General features: G+C 49.2%; 1 protein-coding gene across 1 annotated transcript in view; it reads right to left on the bottom strand.

Moving 5' to 3' along the window:
- Positions 1–3,228, bottom strand: part of FXYD1 (FXYD domain containing ion transport regulator 1) — a 48,387-nt gene extending 45,159 nt beyond the window's left edge. Inside the window, exon 1 of the mRNA XM_044282573.1 lies at positions 3,072–3,228. The gene's annotated coding sequence lies outside the window, so the exon portion shown is untranslated. The remainder of the gene's footprint in view (positions 1–3,071) is intronic.
- Positions 3,229–26,315: the final 23,087 nt, after the last annotated feature.

The following is a 26,315-nucleotide window of genomic DNA, read 5'->3' as shown; positions in this document are numbered from 1 at the left end:
TTATAGGCTTAGATACAGCAAATCTGCTGACAGCATCACATATTATAGGCTTAGATACAGCAAATCTGCAGACAGCATAACATATTATAGGCTTAGATACATCACATCTGCAGACAGCATCACATATTATAGGCTTAGATACAGCAAATCTGCAGACAGCATCACAAATTATATGCTTAGATACATCACATCTGCAGACAGCATCCCATATTATAGGCTTAGATACATCACATCTGCAGACAGCATCACATATTATAGGCTTAGATACAGCAAATCTGCTGACAGTATCACATATAATAGCTTTAGGTACAGCAGCTCACCAGACAGGATCACACATGCCAGGCTTTGATACATCATTCAGCAAACAGTGTCACACATGAGGCAGGCTTAGATACAGCAGCACATCAAACAGTGTCAGCAGTATATGCTTAGATACAACCGCTGATCACTCAGTATCACACATGATGGGCTTAGATACAACAGCTGAGCAGACAGTATCACACATGATAGGCTTAGATACAGCAGATGAGCAGACAGTATCACACATGATAGGCTTAGATACAGCAGCTGAGCAGACAGTATCACACATGATAGGCTTAGATACAGCAGATGAGCAGACAGTATCACACATGATAAGCTTAGATACAGCAGCTGAGCAGACAGCATCACACATTAGGTTTAGATACACCCATCAGAGTGGTAGTCCTATGTAGTTGAGGGGTGCCCCCCTCCAGGGCCCGGGTGCTGACAGCTCGGTGCTGGGTATATTTAGAAGTTGGCAATGGCTGGTTTTTATATTTATATCAGCTTGTCCCTTGGACAGAATGTCCGCCATTCCTATCTCTGCCAGAGCGGGATCGCTCCAACCTCCTGCCCTCTCCCTGACAGCAAAAGAAATACAAAGGAAAACCCCCAGCCGCCCATATAGTGGGCCATACAATAGCTCTGTGCGGAGCGTCTCGGGGTGGGGAAGGTCCCACGTCCATCCATTGCATCGTGCAATATAATATATCATCTCTTCTACTGTAGTCACATCCAGAGCTGCATTCACAATTCTGCTGCACTTATCTGATCCTTTGTTACGCAATGTAACCAATGAACAGGGTAGACCCTGCATTTCCCCCAATTCGACACTGCAGGGACTATAGAAGGGGGTGAAGTGTTGCAGCCTGATCAGGTCAAGGTGGTACGTTCAATGCAGGTGCACAACTCCACCGGGGCCCCGCGTCTCACTGCTGCCCTCTGTTTTGGATCAGTCCTTGCACCTGCAGTGCTTGCACAATCTTACACACGGTATGAATGACATATGCTTGATACATGGACGGTACTTCAGCAAAAATATGAAGGGCCCCAAAGCAAGGACCACCCTCTGGGACTGTGTCACTGATCGTCAGGGGTATATCAGCAACTTAGGCTACTTTCACACTTGCGGCAGGGCGATCCGGCAATCTGCATGCAAACGGACAGCAATGTGGACGGATCCGGATGCAGATCGGTCTTACAAATGCATTGCAAGAACGGATCCGTCTCGCCGCATGTCATCCCGGGAAACGGATCCATTATGTATTTTTTTCACATTTTTAATGCCGAATCCAGCATTCCGGCAACTGATCCGGAATTTTGGACGGAGATAATACCATAGCATGCTGCGGTATTTCTTTAGTCCAAAACGTAGTTCAGTAACTGAAGACGTCCTGATGCATCCTGAACGGATTTCTCTCCATTCAGAATGCTTTAGGATAGGTCCTCATGCACATGACCGATCTGTTTTTTTGCGGTCCGCAAAACACGGATCCAGAAAAAACGGAAGCCGCCCATGTCCCTTCCACAATTTGTGGAATGGAACGAGCGGCCCATTGTAGACATGCCTATTCTTGTCTGCAAAATGGACAAGAATAGGAAATGCTATATTTTTTTTGCAGGGCCTCGGAACGGAGCAACGGATGCGGACAGCACAACTTTTGCGGCCCCATTGAAGTGAATGGGGACCCGAAAAACGGTCGCGTGCATGAGGCCTAAAACTGATCAGTTCTTTTCCGGTATAGAGCCCTTAGGATGGAACTCAGTGCCGGAAAAGAAAAACGCTAGTGTGAAAGTACCCTAATAGAAACATGCAGATGTAGCAGAGCTGACTTTGGGGCACAGCGTGCTGTGGTATCGCTATATTACTCTACATGGGACTGCAGATAATTCCACCGCAACATAGAAACGGTTAAACGACAAACTCTTCTGCATCCGTAGAGCATACAGTAATGGCAAACCCTCTTTATAAACTCCCTAGAATTGACTTGCGCCCCTCCCCCACCTACTGTGCACATATGGAAAAAATGAGTGGGAAAAGTTACAGTACTGCGCGCTTGGCATTGGAAAAATTCCATAGCGGTCGCCTGAAACACAGCGGCTGACGGCCTCAGATAACGGGGATAGTGTCCGAGGCGGCGAGGTGATATGGCGCACAAGATGACGGTATATAAATGCCCAACGGGCTGCGATGCAAAGTCTATAGCAGACCTCGTGCCATCTATGATGCTGGTGCCGTCCTAGGTGGCGCAGGGCCTGGGTGCAGCCTGCATTCTGCAGATGACCATATAAGCTCATTGCTTTCTATATAATTCATGCAAGGAATCATCTTTGCCTCCCCCCAAAAGCCTTCTCAGCTGTACAGTCACATGCCACAAAACAGATGCAGCAGAGCTGAGTTTGTCACTATGGCAATACCGCCATGCATAATCAACAGCGAAGACTCCGAACAAATTCAGCCCTGCGACATCTGTACGTGACTTCACAATTCTATCATTTATCACCTGACGCAACATCATATGACATTTCCATAGCGACGTCGCACTACCCCCCCCCCCCTCCCCACCAACCTCCCCGAACAGCAATCGTAAGCTTTCCAGGTGCTGCAGAACTACAACTCTCAGCGTGCGCCGCAGGTTGGAGATCCCTGCTGTAGAACTGATCTTCGTTGTTACATTGTTGCGTTTTCAAAACAAACAAAAACAAACAAACAAAAAAAGTTACAAAAGTTTCAATAGTTTAAATGTTCTTGCACATATCATTTTTCTCACCGAGTCGGCGGGCTACCAGGGGGTCTCCTGTCGGTTGCCTCCGGGCTTTGGGTGGGCGTCAGTGGGTGACTGTCTGCCCTGAGCTCGCTCTGCCCTGTGAGACACACACAAGTGAGTCTGTTTACACTTTCCTGAATTTACCCCCCTCCCCTCTAACTCCTCCTCCTGCCCCCCTACATCCTCTCCCTGCCCCTCTCTCCTTCTGCGCAGCTCAGGCCCCCTCTCTCTGCTTTGTGTCTGTCTCTTCTGGTGTCTGTCTGTCTCTGTTTTGCCCTATTTGGCGTTATCTGCGTCTCGCAGCCCCTGTGTCCTCTCTGGTTATCTCTCTTGCTTTCTACTATCTGTATTCCTCTCTCTTGAATTCCTAGGAGTGTTTCTGATGGTTCTGCTCTCAGACCAGGCACAGGGATCACATGCCGCCCAGGGCTTAACGCCCCGAACAATGGCAGATTGTGTCCGAAAACATGCAACCCCCCCTAAAGAAACAAAAAATCCCCAAAGTCCCCAGTGCATATAAGTCCTCGCCCTCTTCTGTCCAGTCGTTAAACATCCTGCTCAACCATTCCTTAGTTTCATCTGTTTCTGGGAAAGCTGAGTGATGATCCCTTGTAAGGCTACTTTCACGCTAGCGTTTTAGTTTTCCGATATGGAGTTTCGTCCTAGGGGCTCAATACCCTAAAATAACTGATCAGTTTTATCCTAATGCATTCTGAATGGAGAGCATTAGATTCAGGATGCATCAGTTCAGTCCCTCTTAGGCTACTTTCCCACTTGCGTTCGGGGCTCCGCTTGTGAGTTCCGTTTGAAGGCTCTCACAAGCGGACCCGAACGCATCCGTACGGCCCCAATGCATTCTGAGTGGATGCGGATCCGCTCAGAATACATCAGTCTGGCACCGTTTGGCCTCCGTTCCGCTCAGCAGGCGGACACCCGAACGCAGCTTGCAGCGTTCGGATGTCCGCCTGGCCGCGCGGAGCCAAACGGATCCGTCCAGACTTACAATGTAAGTCAATGGGGACGGATCCGTTTGAAATTGACACGATATGGTGCAATTTCAAACGGATCCGTCCCCCATTGACTTTCAATGCTAAGTCTGGACGGATCCGTCTGACTAACTTTCAGACTTAGAATTTTTTCTGAAATATAATGCAGACGGATCCGTTCTGAACGGATCCCATCGTCTGCATTATAGGAGCGGAGCCGTCTGTGCAGACACCAGACGGATCCGCTCCGAACGCAAGTGTGAAAGTAGCCTTGCGTTTTTTGGACAGAGAAAATATCGCAGCATGCTGCAGTTTTCTCTCCGGCGAGGAAATCCTGAACACTTGCCGGAATGCCGGATCCGGCATTAATTTATATTGCATTAAGTGTTCTGGCAAAACTGATCCGGCTTTCCGTTCTGCGCATGCACAGACCTTTAAAAATGCAAAAAAAGGAAATATGGGATACGTTTTTCAGGAGAGACAGATCCGGTATTTCAATGCATTTGTCAGACGCATCCGCATCCGTCTGACAAATGCCATCAGTTTGCGTCCGTATTGCCGGATCCGGCAGGCAGTTATGGCGACGGAACTGCCTGCCGGAATCCTCTGCCGCAAGTGTGAAAGTAGCCTTAGTAAATGTTCTCGGGTCGGGAAGGTAGGATCTGTTTCATTGTCCAAGTCAGGGATGCCCAAACTGCGGCCCTCCAGCCGTTGCAAAACTACAACTCCCAGCATGCTCGGACACCCTACAGCAGGGCATGATGAGAGTTGTAGTTTTACAACAGCTGAAGGGCGGCAGGTGGAGCATCCCTGGTCTAGGTCAAGGATCAGCAACCTGAAACTGCAAATCCCAGAAACCTCCTTTCACTTCTATGAGAGTTACCAGAACAGCCAGGTACGTGTGCATGCTGGGAGTTGTGGTTTCACAGCAGCTGTAGTGCGGAAGGTTGCTGATGATCCCTCGTCTTGGTAAATGAACGGATGCGTTGTATTCTGCTTAGTGCAAGATTGCAGAGGGTGGGGCGTGACCAATGTATTACAAAATGACCAACATCACGGTCAGCACTAGCACGGCGTATTAGTTATGCTCATACCGTTCCTTCAAATGGATTTGGCCTTCAAAAGTATGCGGAGAACCTCTAGAAGAGCTGCAGCAGCGGCTACAGAGGTGGTGGTCACCCAGCTTTCCCAGCTAACTGAATAGCAACCCAGCTTTACCAGACTCCAGGATCGCAACCGTCATGTGGTTAGATAGGATTTCGGATGCCTCATTGCCCACTTAGGCACATTTGGCCATCAAAAATGTGAAACGAAGACCACCTTGGTTTCCTCCCAGCTTTTCCAGAAGAAGAGAAGACAGAGGAAGTGGAATAATAGCTAGAATTATTATTATTTATCATTAAGGCGCCATTTATTCCATGGCGCTGTACATATGATAAGGGGGGCACATACATAATATAAAACAATAGCAATGAAGAGCATAAACAAGACTGAGTTACAAACTGGTACAAAAGGAGAGGACCCTGCCCGCGAGGGCTCACAATCTATAAGGGATGGGGGAAGGTACAGAAGGTGAGGGTAAGGGCTCATTCAGATGAACGGAAGGGCTCCATGCCCGTATTGCGGACCGCACTCTGAGTGTACTCTGAGCTGCGGAAGCAGACCCATTGACTTGAATGGGTCCGCGAACTGCAAGATACGGCCAAAGATAGGACAGATCAGAAGCCCACGGAAACACAGCAAAGTGCTTCCATGGGTTTGTGGGTCCCTGTTTCCGCACCGCAAAAAATATGCCCTTTTCTTTTGCCGTATCGCGGATCGTAGACTAACTCAAGTCAATGGGTCTGCATCGCAATACAGGAGTCACACGGCTTGTGCCCATGCGTTGCGGACTGCTATTTGCAGTCTGCAACACATGCACGGAGCCCTTACGCTCGTCTGAATGAGCCCTAAAGCTGGTCATACGACGGTATAGCGGCAGAAGGGTTACTGTAGGTTGTAGGCTTGTCTGAAGAGGTGGGTTTTCAGGTTTCTTTTGAAGATAAGGTGAGAATCTGATGTGTTGGGGTGCAGAGTTCCAGAAGGGCTGCACAGGATAAATCTTGGAGGCGATTGTGTGAGGAGCAGGAGAGGTAGAGAAGGTCTTGCGAAGATGAGGATCAGGTCATAGATATATGGAAGGGACGGGTTGTGGACAGCCTTGTATGTCATAGTTATGTTTTGTACTGGATTCTCTTGGCAATGGGGAACCAGTGAAGGGATTGGCAGAAAGAAGAGAGGAATATCAAGAGGAGAGGTGTATTAGTCTGGCAACAGATTTGAAGATCGTGGGTGCCAGAGTTTTTGATGGGAGGTCACAGAGGAGGATATTACAGTAATCAAGGTGAAAAATGATGAGGGCATATACAAGCAATTTGGCAGAGACCTTGTGAAGTAATTGTCACAGACGTCCTGGCGACAGTGAGTGGCAGGAGATCTGCGAGACTGACAACACGTGGTTTGATCTGACAGATTTTCCTTGTGGATCAATAGGCGATTGTGTTGTTTCTGGTAATGGCCACAGCCCTTGCCTCCAGGTGTTGCTTATGTGGTCATTTAACCTTCCTTGATTATAGTTGCTTCTCCCACTATGCTGTGCGGTTTATAGCTTCTGTGCCTGTGGATTGTTTGCGGTTAGATCTCGGCTGAGTTCCTGGTGCTTCCATAGCCTCTGCGAAGTTAAGTCTTTCCTTTCCCTTTTGCATTTTGTTTGGGTTCTGTGTGTTGCATTTCTCTATTGTTTGTATTCGGCCTGTAGGATACTCCTGTTCGTCCTTCCTTTTGGAGGAACGGGTAGTCTCATCCCTGCCATTAGTACCAGGGTCCTATAGGGCTTGCTAGGACTCTAGGTATTCCTGTGTATGAACTCACCTACCTTTGGGGTCTGTTCATACTGGTAGTCACTCAGGATTTTGGTTAGGGTTTTCACTAGGAGGTGCACATCTTCCTTCCCTAGTTCTCAGGCCTGATTCCCTGTTCCCCCCTTCCCTCCTATGCTCGGTGTGGTGTTTCCCTCCCACACCGAAGTGTGACAGGAGTACAAGAGATACAAGAGATACTTTTGAGTTGGAGGTGGCAGAAGGTGGAAAGAGCGGTGTGCAGTTTGAAGGACAGAGCAGATTTAAAGGTCACCCCAAGGCAACAGACTTGTAAGACCGGGAAGAGCATGCAGCTATTGACTCTAATAGATAGGTCTGTTGGGGGGAGGGAGTGTTGAGTGAGACGGAGGAAAGATAATAAATTCTGTTTTCTCCATGTTAAGTTTAAGAAAGCAAGCGGAGAAGAAGGAGGATATAGAACAGACTTTGTGGGATTCTGGATAGTGGTGACATCTGGACCACAGAGGTAAATTTGCATGTTGTTGGTAAAGAAGGGATACTGAAAGCCTTGGAGAAGAGAAGGGGTCCTAGGACAGAACCTTCAGGGACGCCAACAGACAGGATGAGACATGGACACTAAATATCCGATCTGCTGTGAGGTATGATGTGATCCAGGAGAGGGCCAAGTCCATGAGACACCATGAGTTGAGAGAATTGTAACAGAAGGGAGTGGTGGATGGTGTCAAAGGCAGAGGACAGGTCCAGGAGGAGGAGGACAGAGTAATGTCGTTTGGCTTTGGTGGTCAGCAGGTTATTGGTGACTTTGGTAAGTTGAGTAGTGGGGTCCGAAGCCAGACTGTAGCCAGTCAAAGTGAGAGTCAAAAAGGTGGGAGGACAGTTTAAGGTGGACATGTTGTTCAAGTAGCTTTAAGGCATAAGGGAGAAGAGATATAGGGCCATAGGTAGACAATGAAAACTGGTTAAGGAAAGGCTTTTTGAATATGACTAATGGTAGCATGTTTAAAACAGGAGGGGAAGACACAGGTGGTAGGTGATAGGCGGAAGAGATGGTTTAAGACAGGGATAAACACTGTGGTGAGGTTAGGCCAAGTTCACACTTCAGTTATTTGGTTAGTTATTTCAAAAATTTGATCAGATCGATACCAAAATTTTGATTCGCTTTCATCACCATAAAAAAGTATTCCGATACTCAATACCACGCAAAAAAAACACCAAAAAAACATTCGGCCCATAATGAAACAGTCCTATCCTATTTTTTGGGGTGTCGAGGTGACAAAAAAATGGCGAATCGCATGGTTTTTATTTATTTATTTCTGTTACGGCGCTCACCGCATAGGAGATATTTTTTTTATAATTTAATAGTTTGGACTCTTCAGACGCAGTGCTATGTAATGTTTATTTATTTATTGTTTATATATTTTATATGTAAAATTGGGAAAGGGTGGATTTAAACTTAATATTTTTGGGTTTGTGTTTTTTTTTTTTTTACTTACTATTAGGGGCTGGAACCTTTGGCCTATTCACCCTGATAGATCTCTATCAGTCTGAATAGGACTTCACACTGTCCCTGCTGCCCTGTGCTTTGTGCACACGGCAGCAGGGAGATTACTATAGCAGCGCCAGCCAGCTTCAGGAGCATCCTGGCTGCCATGGTAACTGATCGGAGCCCCGCGATTACACTGCTGGGGCTCCGATCAGAACTGCCACTGAACCACCAATGACTTTAATACTAAGGGGTTGGGGGGGCGCACTGCGCCACTAATGTTTATTATACTGGGGTGTTGGGGGGCGGGCGCACTGCGCCACTAATGTTTATTATACTGGGGTGTTGGGGGGCGGGCGCACTGCGCCACTAATGTTTATTATACTGGGGTGTTGGGGGGCGGGCGCACTGCGCCACTAATGTTTATTTTACTGGGGTGTTGGGGGGCGGGCGCATTGCGCCACTAATGTTTATTATACTGGGGTGTTGGGGGGGGGGCGGATCGCAGCTCCCTGTCATAGAGGTCGGGTGCCGGCTATTTGATTCCGGCACCCGCCTCCTGTATTTGTATTAACAGGTCAGTTATCTTCATTGGTGGCGCAGTAGCCACAGCCCATCCCCTCCTCCTCCCGCTTCTCTTCTTACTGGCAGTGGCAACGGCAGCAGCATGGGGGGAGGGAGACACTCCTTCTCCTCTGCTGAGATGAACATCGGCAGCGGGGCAGAGAACTATCATCTCCTGTGCCCCGCCGCTGTATTCAACTCCAGAGCTGCGGCAGCGGGTCTAGTCGCAAATGGTGACAAGACTAAAAAGTCTTGTCACCATTTGTAATTTCTTAGTCACATTGGCGACCATTTTGGTCGCCATCTGGAGCCCTGAGGGGGCTGGAAAGATGGTGTGATGGTATTTAAATGGGACTCTATGGCAGAGAAGGGAAATAATGTTATTTACATGGGCCTGTATGGTGGAGGTGCTGAGGAATTATAATTTCTGAGGACACTAAACAGAGGAATATAACTACAGGGGGCATTATAAATACTGGGGGCACTGTAGGGGTATTATAAATCCAGGGGACATTATAGGCGTTCTTATTACTACTGGGGGCTCTATAGGAGGGATCCGCATTATTTCTACTAAGAGCACTATGGGGGCCTAATTACTACTGAGGGGTCTTTAGAGAGCTTTATTACTATTGGGGGAACAATAGGGGGCAGTATAAATACAGGGGGCTCTGTGAGGGCATTATTAATACTTGAGGGCTCTTCTACTAATGGGCACACCTTCGGGGAGCACTATCACTGTTGGGTGGGAACACCATGAGAAGTCCACAGAGTGTACCTATGACATATTGATAAGATGAAAGCAGCATGAGAAGACCACAGAGTGGCCCAATGACAGAGTGTGGAGGTGGCAGCAGCAGCAGCATCAGGAGGAGCCCACAGAGTGGCACAATGACAGAGTCTGGATTTTGAAACAGCATGAAGAGACCGCAGAGTGGACAAAAGTCTGGAGGTGGCGACAGCAGCAGCATCAGGAGGATACCACAGAATGGCAAGGTGACATAGTGTGGAGATGGCAGCAGCATCAGGATACCACAGAGTGGCAAGGTGATATAGTGTGGAGATGGCAGTAGCACCACCAGCAGCATCAGGACACCACAGAGTGGCAAGGTGACATAGTGGAGATGGCAGCAGCAGCAGGAGGATACCTCAGAGTGGCAAGGTGACATAGTGTGGAGATGGCAGCAGCAGGAGGATACCACAGAGTGGCAAGGTGACATAGTGGAGATGGCAGCAGCAGGAGGATACCTCAGAGTGGCAAGGTGACATAGTGTGGAGATGGCAGCAGTAGCAGCATCAGGATACCACAGAGTGGCAAGGTGACATAGTGTGGAGGTGGCAGTAGCAGCATCAGGCTACCACAGAGTGGCAAGGTGACATAGTGTGGAGATGGCAGTAGCATCAGCAGGAGGATACCACAGAGAGGCAAGGTGACATAGTGCGGAGATGGCAGCAGCAGCATCAGGAGACCACAGAGTTGCAAGGTGACAGAGTGGGGCGGTGGGTGGCAATACCAGTACCCGCTGATGAAGGTGGGTGAAAGAAGAAGCACTTGGCATCAGATGTGTGGCATCAGGCGGGTTGCAGCATCAGAGTAGTAGCTGAGGTAGGTTGGTGTGGCACCATGGATGATCTAGTCTGATGCATCAGGAATTGGTGGCTGGCTGATCCACGCCTGATTTATCTTGACAAAGGTCAGTCTCTCCACATTTTGAGTGGACAGGCGAGTTCTCCTTGGGGTACCTATGGCCTCCGCCACACTAAACACCCGCTCTGATGCCACACTACTGGCCGGGCAGGACAGATTTTCCAGGGAAAACTCTTCTAGTTGTGGCCACAAATCCAGTTTGGCTGCCCAGTAGTCCAGCGGATCTTCATTGTGGGTTGACAGGGTGCTGTCCAAGTATGCCACCACCTGCTGGTTCAGGTCCTGCTCCAGATCTACCTGCTGCTGGTGAATAGTTTCTTCACTATGCGGGTGAAGAAAGCTACTCATCAGCAACTGTAGACTCAGGCTGCTGCCGATGAAGCTGGTACTGCTCCTGCCACCCCTTCCCAGCACCCATAGCAGTGGAACGTGAGCGTAGAGGGCCCCCCCGGTCAGACCTGCGAGAGGATGGACAATGGTGCAGATAGGCAGCGGCCAACTGACTACATATGATGTCTCTGTAGTAGTTCAGTTTGTCCTCCCTCTCAGTAGGTGGACCGGTAGCGAGGGTCCAACAAGGTGGAGAGCCAGAAGTCATCCCTCTGCCGAATGCTGACAATTCGGCTGTCACTATGCAAGCAAGTGAGCATGGATCGGGCCCTTTTTGCAAGTGATTCGGAGGTACTCCCTGCTTCCATCTCCACTGCATATTGCCACGGTGTGTCTGGGTCCTCTGTCTCGTCTTCCTCATCGCCCTGTAGCTCCGCTGGCTGCTCCTGCTCCTCCTCTCTTTTCACTTGAGTATAAAAATCACCCATTTCGCTACACATTGCTTGTGCTCCAGTTCTGCCCCCACAGGGCTCATGTGCCTGTGAGATTTAGGCATCACGTCTCCAGTCCCCTGACCAGTCATTGTTACGACCATCTGTTCCAGGACATGAAACAGTGGAATGACGTTGTTTATCCTGTAGTCCTGGTGACTGGCAAATAACATGGCGTCCTCAAAGGGCCTGAGCAAACGGTAGGTGTTACGCATGAGCTGCCACTGGCTGACATCGAAGTTACACAGGGGAGTATTCCTGTCCTCTTGCATCATAAAGAAATCGTTGATGGCCTTACTCTGTTCGTATAGTCGGTCCAACATATGGAGGGTGGAATATTAACGGGTGGAAACATCGCATATCAGCCTATGTTCGGGGATGCCGTTCTGCCGCTGCAACTCAAGGAGCGTGTGCTTTGTGGTGTACAAGTGGCTGAAGTGCATGCAAAGTTTCCTGGCCATTTTTAGGATGTCTTTCAGATGGGTGGAAGACTTCAGGAACCGCTTGACAACCAGATTGAACACGTGTGCCATGCAGGGCGCATGGCTCAGCCTTCGTTGACGCAGCGCCGACACAATATTCTTCCCGTTGTTGGTCACCATGGTTCTGATTTTGAGTTGTCGGGGAGAAAGCCAGGATTTGATTTCTCGATGAAGGACACGGAGCAGTTCCTCCCTTGTGTAACTCCGTTCGCCCTGGAAAACGATGTGCAGAACAGCGTGTCGTGCCCTGCACATGTGGTATGCTAGAGGGGCACTGTGACTTGTATCCTGCAGAGGAGGCTGAGGACATGGTGGAGGATGAGGAGGCAGAAGCAGACATTGTCGCAGGACCAATGGCGTGACAACGTGGAGGCGGAAGCGGCGTGACCTGGCCAACTTGCTGGTGTGGCTGTGCAGGAACCACATTCACCCAGTGGGCCGTAAAAGACATGTATTGTCCCTGACTGTAGTTACAGCTCCACACGTCGGCGCTGCCGCACACTTTGACAGACACCGACAGGCTCAAGGACTGGCACACCTTCTGCTCTACATGTGTGTGCAGGGCTGGTACTGCCTTTTTCACAAATAAATGATGGCTTGGGACTCTCCACCTCTGCTCGGCATAAGCCATCAGTTCTCTGAAAGGTGCAGAGTCCACCACTTGGAAAGGGAGGGACTGCAGCACCAGCAACATGGCCAGGAGCACATTCAGCTTCTGCGCCGTTGGATGAGTGCACGCATACTGCTGTCTCTGGCAATCGCTTCGGTGATCGATTGCTGGCGGAATGACTGACGAGGAGGAGGAGCAGGAGCATCTGGACCAGCATAAGATGGGCACAGCAGACAGCTCCCTTTGGCTGAGGTGGTGCAGCCTTGACTGCCTGAAACCGGGTGCGTGCCACTGTGTGATGCAGCAATGGCTGCAGCAGGCTGGACCACCACATCAGAGCCACCAGTTCTCCAAGGCCACTTTATGGTGATGCTGCATATGTTGACGCAGGGCTGTGGTGCCAACATTGGCAGCCTGGCCACGCTTCACCTTCTGCTCACAGATTTTACATATGGCCATGTTAACCTCCTCCGGTGGCTTAACAAAAAACTGCCACTCCGCCGAGTAGGTGATTTTCCCCCCAACACTATGCACTGACTGACTGCTACCGCCGCTGCCTCCGTGATCCCCTGCACCACTACTTCTCGGGCAGGTAGGCTGCTGCGAAGCAGGTGGTCTACAACGGGCATGTTTGGCTCCCGACCTGCAACTGCTGCCACCCTGCTGACTCCCAGCCATGCTACCACCTTGCTGTCTCAGCCGCTGCCTCACGGGCAAGCTGCCACCCTCTTCTCCTGATGATGATGAAGCCCCTTCTGCACCTGGTTCCCAACTGTGATCAGTTTTATCATCATCGAGTAGTGTCTGCACATCACTGATGTCCTCCTCAACAGTCTCTGGGTCAGGAGCCTGACCGCTCGCAACAACTGCTCCCGCGCCACTCTCCTCATCACTACTTGCCCGCCTAGCGGAGGAAGCGGCGGATGTCTCCTCCAGATATTGGCTGGGCAGTAGCTGCTGACTGTCCTCTAGTAACTGTTCCTCGCTGAAAAGTGTAGCTGAGCCTACAGCATATAATACTTCTCGTGGTGAGGGAACAGAAAAGGACAGAGGCAGATTGAGGACAGGTGATGGCACAGGGCCTGCTCCCGGGTCATGCCAACTAAGGGTTGTGTCTGACGAACCAACCTGACTGTTGGTTAGGGGTGTCTGATGTCACTTGGGTTGAAGTGGATGACCAATCAAAAAACGCTGGGTTGCTGGTCAAGACACGACCGCTAGATGACACCAGGAGCTCAAGCCTCTCGCTGCGACTCCTGCTGCCACGTCCCCCTTACTCTGCTGCAACCTGTGCCTGCGCCAGAAACATTTAGGCCTCTGCCACTCCTCTGTGCATGGCCTGGCAATTTTATGTCTGACATACTTTTAGCTGAACTAAATAAATTAAAAGGAAATTAAAGCACCCCTAAAAACGACAAAAATATTTTACTTTTTGTACTGAAATAGGCCACTAAATGCTTTCACCACAAATAAATTCACCAGTGAAGTGCGTATATGTTTTCCTTTCTGTACAATTTCATAGAATGTGTCGGCAGATAAGAACCATTTGGCCCATCTAATCTGCCCAATATACTAAATACTATGGATAGCCCCTGGCCCTATCTTATATGAAGGATGGCCTTATGCCTATCCCATGCATGCTTAAACTCCTCCACTGTATTTGCAGCTACCACTTCTGCAGGAAGGCTATTCCATGCATCCACTACTCTCTCAGTAACGTAATACTTCCTGATTTTACTTTTAAACCTTTGCCCCTCTAATTTAAAACTATGTCCTCTTGTAGCAGTTTTTCTTCTTCCACAGATATATGCCACTCAGAGGCATAACTAGAGTTCTATGGGCCCCGGGACTTTGAATTGCCACCCCCCCCCACCAGGCCCGACCCCCCCCAGTCATACGCAGGGGACTGGCATGGCAGCAAATCCTTCATAGAGGCTCGGCCTCGGGGGCAAAATCATGAAATATATACAGAGCGGACAAAAAATGTAATATATACACAGGAGATGAATGTAATATATACAGAGGGGGCAAAATGTATATATATACCCTCTGCGACTGCGATCGTTACGCCCCTTCCTTTATATAAATCCATTTTGCCCCCTCTATATTATATATATTACATTTGTCCCCTGTGTATATATTAAATTTTTTTTCACTTTGCCCCTATATATGTCATGATTTTGTCCCCCAGGCTGGGCCCCTATGAAGGATGTGCTGCCATGCCAGTCCTCTGTGTATTACCCCTCTGTGAGTTATGAAGCCAGCGGTGTGTGCACATTTACACACCTTCTCTGAGGAGACTGCTCCACTCCCGTCATCCGGCGTGCGCCGCGGGCCCGAGTGATTCGCGAGATCACAGCAAGAAAGCAGCGCCGGATTGGTGGAGGCGGGGCCGGGGGTGCGGTGGGATGTAATTAACTGTGAGAGCGCAGCGCTGTGCTGCCAGTCAGGGACGACCTGACTGGCCATTATTAAAGTAAGATTCAAATTTTTTAAATCACTTGCGTGCGGGGCTGTGGAGACCACGAACATTAGGACTTGCAAGGGGGCCCCTCTGGGCCCCCCTGGCTTAGGGACCCGGTCGCAACTGCGACCGCTGCGACCCCTATAGTTACGCCACTGATGCCACTAAAGGCTTTCCAACATAGCACTTGCACCCCAAGAACAAATTGCTGGAATGACAGAGCTGTATAAATCTGGATCCCCAAATAATCTTTCCCTGCACTTGTAAATCGCTTTTTTTTTCACAATGAGGTTTTCCTAGCGACTTCAGACGTCTCTCCCTGCACTAAGATGCTGTGAAGTGATTCCTCCCTATCCTTTCCCTGCACTCGTAAATCGCTTTTCTGGCACTGTCCCTAGCGCCTTCTGACGTCTCTCCCTGCACTAAGATGCTGTGAAGTGATTCCTCCCTATCCTTTCCCTGCACTCGTAAATCGCTTTTCTGGCACTGTCCCTAGCGCCTTCTGACGTCTCTCCCTGCACTAAGATGCTGTGAAGTGATTCCTCCCTATCCTTTCCCTGCACTCGTAAATCGCTTCTCTAGCACTGTCCCTAGCGCCTTCTGACGTCTCTCTCTAGCGCCTTCACACGTCTGACCCTGCACTCTGAACGCTGGAAAATGTCTGACTCTAAGATGGCCGCTGTATTTATAGGGCTGTGACATCACAGGGCTGGCTGGCTGCTGATTGGCTGCATGCATGGCATTATGGGTGATCCCGCCTTCCCAGAGTTCCTTGCCCCATGTCCTCACACATGTAGCCGCCATTTTAGGAAAAATTGCGATTCGTTACCACGAAGCGCGAGAAAATTCACAACAGTTGTGAGCCAAAACCAGGTGTGGGTCAAAAACACAGACCATTCAATTATACCTTATTATACTGGTTTTGGCTCACAATAACTGATGGAAATAACTGACGTGTGAACTCTGCCTAAGGCCTCATGCACACGAATGCTTTGTTTTTTGCTGTCCGCCAACCACGGTTCCACAAAAAACGGAAGCTGCCCGTGTGCCTTCTGCAATTTGTGGAATGCAACGAGCGGCCCATTGTAGAAATGCCTATTTTTGTCCGCAAAACGGACAAGAATAAGACATGCTATATTTTTTTTGCGGGGCCACGGAACAGAGCAACGGATGTGGACCCCACACGGAGTGCTGTCCGCATCTTTTGGGGCCCCATTGAAGTGAATGGGTCCGCACCCGAGCTAAAAAAACTGCGGCTCGGATACGGACCAAAACAACGGTCGTGTGCATGAGGCCTAAGGGATCAGGTAGGATGGGATTGGGTCAAGCGCACAGGTGGTGAGATGTGATCTGGTGAGTAGGATGGAAATTGTTTACTCTGTAACGGTGGAGAAGCGGGTTTTGGAGGAATAATGGCGGAGAGGGTCGCTTACATAGCAACTTCCTTAATTAATACAAAGAGATAATATAAGAAGTCCTTGGTATCTCTGCATTGTCATTTCAGGTCTCACCAGAAGGTTTTGAATTTAGGAATTAGTTTTATAATCAGAGCAAGATCTGCACAGAAACTAAACTAGCAGGGAATACTGTACTCTATAACAGCACAATGCAGAAAACAGCTCTGGAGTATAATACAGGATGTAACTCAGGATCAGTACAGGATAAGTAATGTAATGTATGTACACAGTGACTGCACCAGCAGAATAGTGAGTGCAGCTCTGGAGTATAATACAGGATGTAACTCAGGATCAGTACAGGATAAGTAATGTAATGTATGTACACAGTGACTGCACCAGCAGAATAGTGAGTGCAGCTCTGGAGTATAATACAGGATGTAACTCAGGATCAGTACAGGATAAGTAATGTAATGTATGTACACAGTGACTCAACCAGCAGAATAGTGAGTGCAGCTCTGGAATATAATACAGGATGTAACTCAGGATCAGTTCAGGATAAGTAATGTAATGTATGTACACAGTGACTGCACCAGCAGAATAGTGAGTGCAGCTCTGGAGTATAATACAGGATGTAACTCAGGATCAGTACAGGATAAGTAATGTAATGTATGTACACAGTGACTGCACCAGCAGAATAGTGAGTGCAGCTCTGGAGTATAATACAGGATGTAACTCAGGATCAGTACAGGATAAGTAATGTAATGTATGTACACAGTGACTGCACCAGCAGAATAGTGAGTGCAGCTCTGGAGTATAATACAGGATGTAACTCAGGATCAGTACAGGATAAGTAATGTAATGTATGTACACAGTGACTCAACCAGCAGAATAGTGAGTGCAGCTCTGGAGTATAATACAGGATGTAACTCAGGATCAGTACAGGATAAGTAATGTAATGTATGTACACAGTGACTGCACCAGCAGAATAGTGAGTGCAGCTCTGGAGTATAATACAGGATGTAACTCAGGATCAGTACAGGATAAGTAATGTAATGTATGTACACAGTGACTGCACCAGCAGAATAGTGAGTGCAGCTCTGGAGTATAATACAGGATGTAACTCAGGATCAGTACAGGATAAGTAATGTAATGTATGTACACAGTGACTGCACCAGCAGAATAGTGAGTGCAGCTCTGGAGTATAATACAGGATGTAACTCAGGATCAGTACAGGATAAGTAATGTATGTACACAGTGACTACACCAGCAGAATAGTGAGTGCAGCTCTGGAGTATAATACAGGATGTAACTCAGGGATCAGTACAGGATAAGTAATGTAATGTATGTACACAGTGACTGCACCAGCAGAATAGTGAGTGCAGCTCTGGAGTATAATACAGGATGTAACTCAGGATCAGTACAGGATAAGTAATGTAATGTATGTACACAGTGACTGCACCAGCAGAATAGTGAGTGCAGCTCTGGGGTATAATACAGGATGTAACTCAGGATCAGTACAGGATAAATAATGTATGTACACAGTGACTCCACGAGCAGAATAGTGAGTGCAGCTCTGGAGTATAATATAGGATGTAACTCAGGATCAGTACAGGATAAGTAATGTAATGTATGCACACAGTGACTCCACCAGCAGAATAATGAGTGCAGCTCTGGAGTATAATACAGGATGTAACTTAGGATCAGTACAGGATAAGTAATGTAATGTATATACATAGTGACTGCACCAGCAGAATAGTGAGTGCAGCTCTGGAGTATAATACAGTATATAACTCAGGATTAGTACAGGATAGGTAAAGTAATGTATGTACACAGTGACTCCACCAGAAGAATAGTGAGTGCAGCTCTGGAGTATAATACAATATATAACTCAGGATCAGTACAGGATAAGTAATGTATGTACACAGTGACTTCACCAGCAGAATAGTGAGTGCAGTTCTGGAGTATATTACAGGATATAACTCAGGATTAGTACTGGATAAGTAATGTAATGTATGTACACAGTGACTGCACCAGCAGAATAGTGAGTAAAGCTCTGGAGTATAATACAGGATGTAACCAGGATAAGTACAGGATAAGTAATGTAATGTAATGTACACAGTGACTTCACCAGCAGAATAGTGAGTGCAGCTCTGGAGTATAATACAGGATGTAACTCAGGATTAGTACGACGTAAAGTCATGGTTTTATTAAAGACATGGAGGCGAGTATTGCTATCTCTTCCTTTACTGTCCACCAATAGCAGCAAAGAAATTTACATAAAGAACAATGTAACCATTGTAAACATTGTCCCTCCCCAGACAGCCCCTATAACAGGAAGCTCCTCCTCTGGGTCTTCCTCTTTCTTTGGACATCTGACACCATCACCGGAAAACCAACTGGAACCGTAAACTGGAAACCGGAATCTGGAAACGAACACCTCAGCTCCATCCGAACAGCACAACCGAAGCCAACGTGGCTAACACTCCTGGAGAAAACACAGAAGGATGTAGATCCCTGAAGTCAGCAGGACATCAGCCTGAAACGAAAATAAATAATATGGTCAGTGTAAATAACAGGCTGAAAACATACAAAGTCAACAGCCGATAATCGATAATGAACCGTAAGACCATCCATTAAATTACAATAATATTAAATATACACAAGCATAACATAAACCTCCTCCAAATAAATAAATAAAATGGGTGGGAAGAAAAACCAGGGTGGGCAATACTCACCTCCGTGTCTTTAATAAAACCATGACTTTACGTCGTAGACTAGGAAAATCATGCAGTTTTACAGCAAGACATGGAGGCTCCTATTGCAAGTTTAAAGCTGATCAATAAGAGAAGAGAACACATGAGGAGGAGGACGAAAATAAAATTCTCTAAATGTCGTGACTCTAGACCAGTCGTCCAAACGCAAGATGTCCTCCAACCGAGCCCCCGATATCGCCAGGGAAGTGTCCGTCGCGCCTCTAGCCGAATGCGCAGTAAAAACAGAGGTATCTATTCCATTTCATCCATTGCGCTAGCGTTGGACTGGAAACCGGTCCAAAAGGATGACGAATGGAGAGAAAAAGTTGCGGTACCTCAGAAGACCGGTGAGCCCTCGTCCGAGACTCATACTCCTTCAAACAGGCCACTGGACAAAGGGCCCGCATAGACGGGAAACAGGGATAAGACACCGACCTGATGTTAGTCTTAGTGCGTCGGGAGATGTTGAACGTGACACCCTCAGGAGTGAAAGACCTGGCGTCATGATCAAGAGCCCGCACATCAGAAACTCTCTTACAGGAGATGAGGCAAAAGAGCGTCAATAATTTAGCCGACAGTTGACGGAGGGAAAGAGCCGGATTATCCAGCCAAGAGGAGAGAAAGGAGAGGACCAAACGAGAGCCACACAACAAACGAGAAACAGAAGGATGCTGGCCCGCAGGGACACCGTCAAATCCCTGATGAGTGGAGGAAATAGCCTAGCGGAAGAGGTTGATAGTCCTATAGGCTCTCCCCGCTTCAAAAAGGGAACTAAGGAGCTGTAAGAGTTGAGTCACAGGTGCCGAAATGGGATCCAGGTCCCGTTCCAAGCACCAGCTAACCCAAGTTCCCCAGGCTGCCGGGAGCCCAAGCGTTGTCCAGGAGGCGTCTAGTTGCATCCGAAATGCCTTCGACTTCTCCGGGCGTCCAGAGATTCGGCAGGCCAGTAATTGAAACGAGCTGTCGATCAGCAGAGGATGGTGTATGCCTTGAGGTCCATGGAGAAGATTTGTCTGACTCGGAAGGAGTAGAGGCACGTCCACGACAAGTTCCAGGAGGACTGGGTACCAGACTTGAGTCCCCCAAAAGGGGACCACCACCACCAATTCCGCCTCCTGACGACGAGTCTGTAACAGCATCCTCGGAATCATAGCGAAAGGTGGAAACGCATAATGAAGAGCATTCGACCAGTCCTGAAGGAATGCATCAACCGCCTCCGCCTCAGAGTCCGGACGGCAGCTGAAGAACCGAGGAAGCTGAGCATTGAGTTGCTAGGCAAAGAGGTCTATGGCAAAAGGACCCCAGACGTCCGACACTGTAGAAAACACCTCCGGTGCCAGCCTCCAAACGCTGCCGTCCGCGAAGTATCGGGAGCTCTAATCCGCCCGAAAGTTGTGTAAGCCCGGAAGGTATTCCGCTTGCACCATAATGTCCTTGGATAGGCAGTAGGACCAGAACTCCTTCGCCAAGCGCGCCAAGGTTGCCGAATGGGTTCCACCCAACCGATTGACATAGCGGACTGCCGAAACGTTGTCCATGCGCAACCTGATGCACGCATGGGCGACTCCGTTGGTAAAGCTCCGAATGGCAAACGAACCCACCAGAAGTTCCAGCGCGTTGATGTGGAGGCGGGTTTCATCTTTCGACCACTGACCCCCTGTGGAAATTCCGTCGCAGTGAGCCCCCCAGCCCTGGAGGCTCGCGTCCGATTCCACTGTGAATTCTGGTTGAAAACCGAAAATCGCCTTGCCATTCCATGCCTCCAGGTTGTCGATCCACCAAAGAAGTTCCTCCTGAAGTTCCTCCTGTGCTTCCAAATCTAGGACCACTGTGTCCGCAAACGTGGCACCGGACCAAAGGTGTGCGATCTTCAGCCACTGGAGGGCGCGATAATGGAGAGGGGCTGGGAACACCGCCTGTATCGAGGAGGCCAACAGGCCGATGATGCGGGCCAGGTGACACAGGGACAGGCATGGAGCAGATAGAGCGCGTCTCAGTTCCCTGCGGATCGAACGCAATTTCTCTGCCGGTAAGCTGAGGGATTCCGAGATCGAGTCCACCCTAAAACCCAGGAACTCCATCCGTTGTGACTGGGTGAGGCAAGATTTTTCCAAGTTCAGGAGAAACCCAAGTCCCGCCAGGAGATCCGAAGTCCAGCGAAGATGTTCCAACAGGACCAACCGAGATTGGTGCATGATGAGGATGTCGTCCAGATATACAACAAGACGGACTCCTCGACTCCGCAGCCAGGACATGACTGGACGCAACAGTTTGGTGAAACACCAAGGCGCCGAGGACAGGCCGAACGGGAGACAGGAGAATCACCAGATCTCCCCTCTCCACCGGAAACAGAGAAGATCCCTGGACGGTACGGCAATCGGAACGGTAAGCGTCATTGAGATCCAACTTCACGATCCAGTCCCCAAGGATCAGCAAATCTCGGAGCAGGTAAATCCCCTCCATTTTGAAGTGGCGATAGTGCACCACTGCATTCAAAGCGCAGAGATTTATGACCGGGCGCATTTGACCGCCCTTCTTTTGTACAAGAAATATGTTGCTGAGGACTCCCCCGAGAGCAGGGGGAGCCCTTCCTATTGCCCTTTTGTGAAAGAGGGACACGAGCTCGATGTCTACAAGCTCTACGTCTGGTTGCGACAGCGTCAGCGGAGGGCAAGGAGGGACGAGACCCGGAGAGTCCATGAGTTATATGTGGAACCGTCTGACAGTGGTCAGTACCAAGGGGTCTGACGTTATGTTTGACCAGGCATGGAAAAAGTGACGGAGTCTGCCCCTACACAATGGACCAAAGAAGTCCCCACCAGGGACGGACTTACCGAAGGATTTCCGGAAATTAGGGTTCCCTCTGAAGGACCTTGAGCGCCATTGGCTACTTCTGGCCGGGAAGAAAGGCGAAGGGTTCCTCTGCTCCTGGAAGGGAGGTCTCTGGGTGAAGGAGCCTCTGCCCGCGCCGAGGGCTTGAAAGCTGGATCGGCTGGACAGGCGGCCTCTGCTACTGCCGGCCCTGGTGGAGACCCGTCCCTGAAAGACCCTGCGCATGGAGGACTGGGTCTTGTCAAGGGCCGTAAATGCCCCCACAAAGTGACTGAGGTCTTTGATGAAAGAATCACCAAATAAAAGACCTTGCGCATCCTTACCTGCCTCGGTAAGGGCCAGGTTTGCCAATTTATGGTCAATCGTGAAAAGAATGGCTTTACGCCGTTCAATGGCCAGGGACGAATTGGTATTTCCCGCGATACATATCGCTCTTTGGACCCAGCCGGTAAGCTCCTCCGGATTAATCGGAGAGCCCTCAACTCTGTCAACCTCGGCCATCTCAAATAGTTTGGCCAGGGGGCCAAATATATCAAGGAGCTTGTCTTGGCAGCTCCGTAAGGCAGAGTCTAACCTCTTACGGGGATTCCAGCCCATTTTTTGACAGACACTGCGTCATTTTAGGGTCAACTACTGGGGTCTCACAAACTTTGTTGGGGACCAGGGGTCTGGGGCATTCAGCCCTGAGCTTACTACGAGCCTCCTTGCTGAGGGGGCGGCGAACCCAGTGCTCGAGGTAATTGTTCACATGAGCAGCTGGCAGCCACTCCGCCGACCTCGGGTGGTGGAGGGCATCAGGGTCAAACATAGGTGCGCCCGAGGGGTCCACCAGAGAAGAAGCCGCGGCAGCGGCGGCGGAGGAGGATTCCTTAACCAAAGAGGTGGAAGAAGTGGGGCAAACAGGGTCTGGCACAAGATCAGGAACATCCTCCTCTGAGTGACAACTAGCCTCCGCAAAAGCCTCCGTTTCAGACCCAAAGTCTGACTCAGAATCGCTAGGATGTTGTGCTCTAGCACATTTCCTGGCGCGGCAAGTCTCTCTTGTGTGATCTAAGCACGCTTTCATCATATTCTCCTGCACGGCAGGAGGTTCTAAATCGGTAGGCTGCGGACTAGGTAGTAGGGGTGCCTGTCGGGAAAGACCAGGGGCATGGGCAGACAAGGGCTGTGAGATGGTCTGAGACAGTATGGAGGATATAGACCCCATTGCCTCCATAATGGCGCTGGACACTGAGCGCTGGAGGTCTAAAGCGTGGGCACTCATATCAGAAGGCCTAGGATCCCCTGGGGAGGAGGGGGGAATGGTCATTGTGGGTGGCTGGTCTGCTGCAGACATAGTGGTAAAATATAGGAATTTGGCAATCTGGTCAAGAAACACGATTTGGGGTCCCAGGTGAGCAGGCGCGGTAGGGTTGTTTTACCTGGAGTCAGATAGCCTAAAAGAGAGGTAAGCGAGGGGTTAATCACCCCAAGGACGAGCAGAGTAGCAGGAGCGAGAGACCGGGCATCCGGCAACAGCACCGCGATGCAGGGGAAGATTAGGCGCGACGAGCGGCGAAAGATGGCCGCCAAGATCTCGCAACCGCCGGAGAGCCGTGCGCGAGTCGCGGGAGGCGACGAGGAGGTAATTAAGTAGGCCGGGGGGGGGGGGGGGCACGAAAGGGCGTGCAGGAGAGGTCCCAGCAATGGAGGGGCGAGCGACTGCGGCGGTGGTCGCAGCAAGGGAGATGGGAACAGAAAAGCCGCAATCGGGAAGTCGCAGGGAGGCCGAGGCCAGTACAACTGATATAAGGTGCAGGGAATGAGCACCGTACAGAACCCCTGAACTATAGGCTATTAGCTCAGGGGTTTAAATTGGGGAAACAACAAAATAAAGCCAATACAGTAGGAACACCTATTAGAGACAGTCTACAGATGTTACTTATCTGGTGGCAGCAGCAAAGAAAGAGGAAGACCCAGAGGAGGAGCTGCCTGTTATAGGGGTTGTCAGGGGAGGGACGATGGTTACTATGGTTACATTGTTCTTTATGTAAATTTCTTTGCTGCTATTGGTGGACAGTAAAGGAAGAGATAGCAATAGGAGCCTCCGTGTCTTGCTGTAAAACTCAGGATCAGTATAGGATAAGTAATGTAATGTATGTACATAGTGACTTCACCAGCAGAATAGTGAGTGCAGCTCTGGAGTATAATACAGGATGTAACTCAGGATCAGTACAGGATAAGTAATGTAATGTATGTACATAGTGACTTCACCAGCAGAATAGTGAGTGCAGCTCTGGAGTATAATACAGGATGTAACTCAGGATCAGGACAGGATAAGTAATGTAATGTATGCACACAGTGACTGCACCAGCAGAATGAGTGCAGCTCTGGAGTATAATACAGGATGTAACTCAGGATCAGTACAGGATAAGTAATGTAATGTATGTACACAGTGACTGCACCAGCAGAATAGTGAGTGCAGCTCTGGAGTATAATACAGGATGTAACTCAGGATCAATACAGGATAAGTAATGTATGTACACAGTGACTGCACCAGCAGAATAGTGAGTGCAGCTCTGGAGTATAATACAGGATGTAACTCAGGATCAGTACAGGATAAGGCCTCTTTCACACTTGCGTTGTCCGGATCCGGCGTGTACTCCACTTGCCGGAATTACACGCCGGATCCGGAAAAACGCAAGTGTACTGAAAGCATTTGAAGACGGATCCGTCTTCAAAATGCGTTCAGTGTTACTATGGCACCCAGGACGCTATTAAAGTCCTGGTTGCCATAGTAGGAGCGGGGAGCGGGGGAGCGGTATACTTACAGTCCGTGCGGCTCCCGGGGCGCTCCAGAGTGACGTCAGAGCGCCCCATGCGCATGGATGACGTGCCATGTGATCACGTGATCCATGCGCTTGGGGCGCCCTGACGTCACTCTGGAGCGCCCCAGGAGCCGCACGGACGGTAAGTATGCTGCTCACCCGCTCCCCGCTACACTTTACCATGGCTGCCAGGACTTTAGCGTCCCAGCAGCCATGGTAACCATTCAGAAAAAAGCTAAACGTCGGATCCGGCAATGCGCCGAAACGAAGTTTAGCTTAAGGCCGGATCCGGATCAATGCCTTTCAATGGGCATTAATTCCGGATCCGGCCTTACGGCAAGTCTTCAGGATTTTTGGCCGGAGCAAAAAGTGCAGCATGCTGCGGTATTTTCTCCGGCCAAAAAACGTTCCGGTCCGGAACTGAAGACATCCTGATGCATCCTGAACGGATTTCACTCCATTCAGAATGCATTAGGATAAAACTGATCAGGATTCTTCCGGCATAGAGCCCCGACGACGGAACTCAGTGCCGGAAGAAAAGAACGCAAGTGTGAAAGAGCCCTAAGCAATGTAAAGTATGTACATAGTGACTCCACCAGCAGAACAGTGAGTGCAGCTCTGGAGTATAATACAGGATGTAACCCAGGATCAGTATGTTTGACAAAGTCAATTATTTCGCTCCCAACTATTCCTTGTCCCTTTGATTCTCCTACACTGAGGCTGAGCTCCAACCCCAAATGATCCTCAGCTGTGAACCAGAGAATGAAAAAAATTAAGAAGAAAAACAATAGATTCCTGGCAAATGTTCTTCAGCCTTAATGTGTTTTGCAGCCACTTCACTGTGATTCTTAAATGACCCATTTGTTCTCTGAACGCTGCAGAATTCCACCACTCCCTCTCTGTTATCACCCGGAGAATTCTTGCCGCCCGACCCCCTGTAGTGGGACGAGCTGGAAGCTTCATTGTATATTTGTTACCGAATTCCATTTCATGCCTAAAGGACAGAATAGAAAAGCCGAATGTGTCTGTAAGCCCCGACTGCTGGGGGAAATAGTGAGTGAACCAGACAATCTCACAGGTCACACTCAGCAGGCAAATAATACATGAGATAGTCAGTAAAATGCAATCCATATGTATCTAAGCCTATCATGGGTAATACTGCTCGGGTGCATCCAAGATGATGTGTCTGCAGAACTGGTGTATGTCACAGTTTCTTACGTGATACTGTCTGCCAGACCAGCATAGATCGGTGTGATGCACACTGTTGTATGACAGCTCCATGCAAGCCTATGTCTATGGGGTCTTACACTGTACCTTCATATGTCTTTGATCTTATACTGTACAGAGTCATTCAAAGTTTTTTACATTTAAACAAAACTAGAAAAAAATAAATCATGACATGTCCCGTGTTATAATAAGGTATTGCCCACATAAATCTGCTGTGTGGATGAAGTATGAGCGATAAAAATCTGGCTTCCTGCTAATGCCACTAGATGGCGCAGTTTGAGGACAGAGCTCTAACCC

Source organism: Bufo gargarizans, chromosome 2 (assembly GCF_014858855.1).
Source record: "Bufo gargarizans isolate SCDJY-AF-19 chromosome 2, ASM1485885v1, whole genome shotgun sequence".
Classification (NCBI taxonomy): domain Eukaryota; kingdom Metazoa; phylum Chordata; class Amphibia; order Anura; family Bufonidae; genus Bufo; species Bufo gargarizans.
Note: the sequence above shows the minus strand (reverse complement) of the source record. Positions and strands in the feature narration are given on the sequence as shown.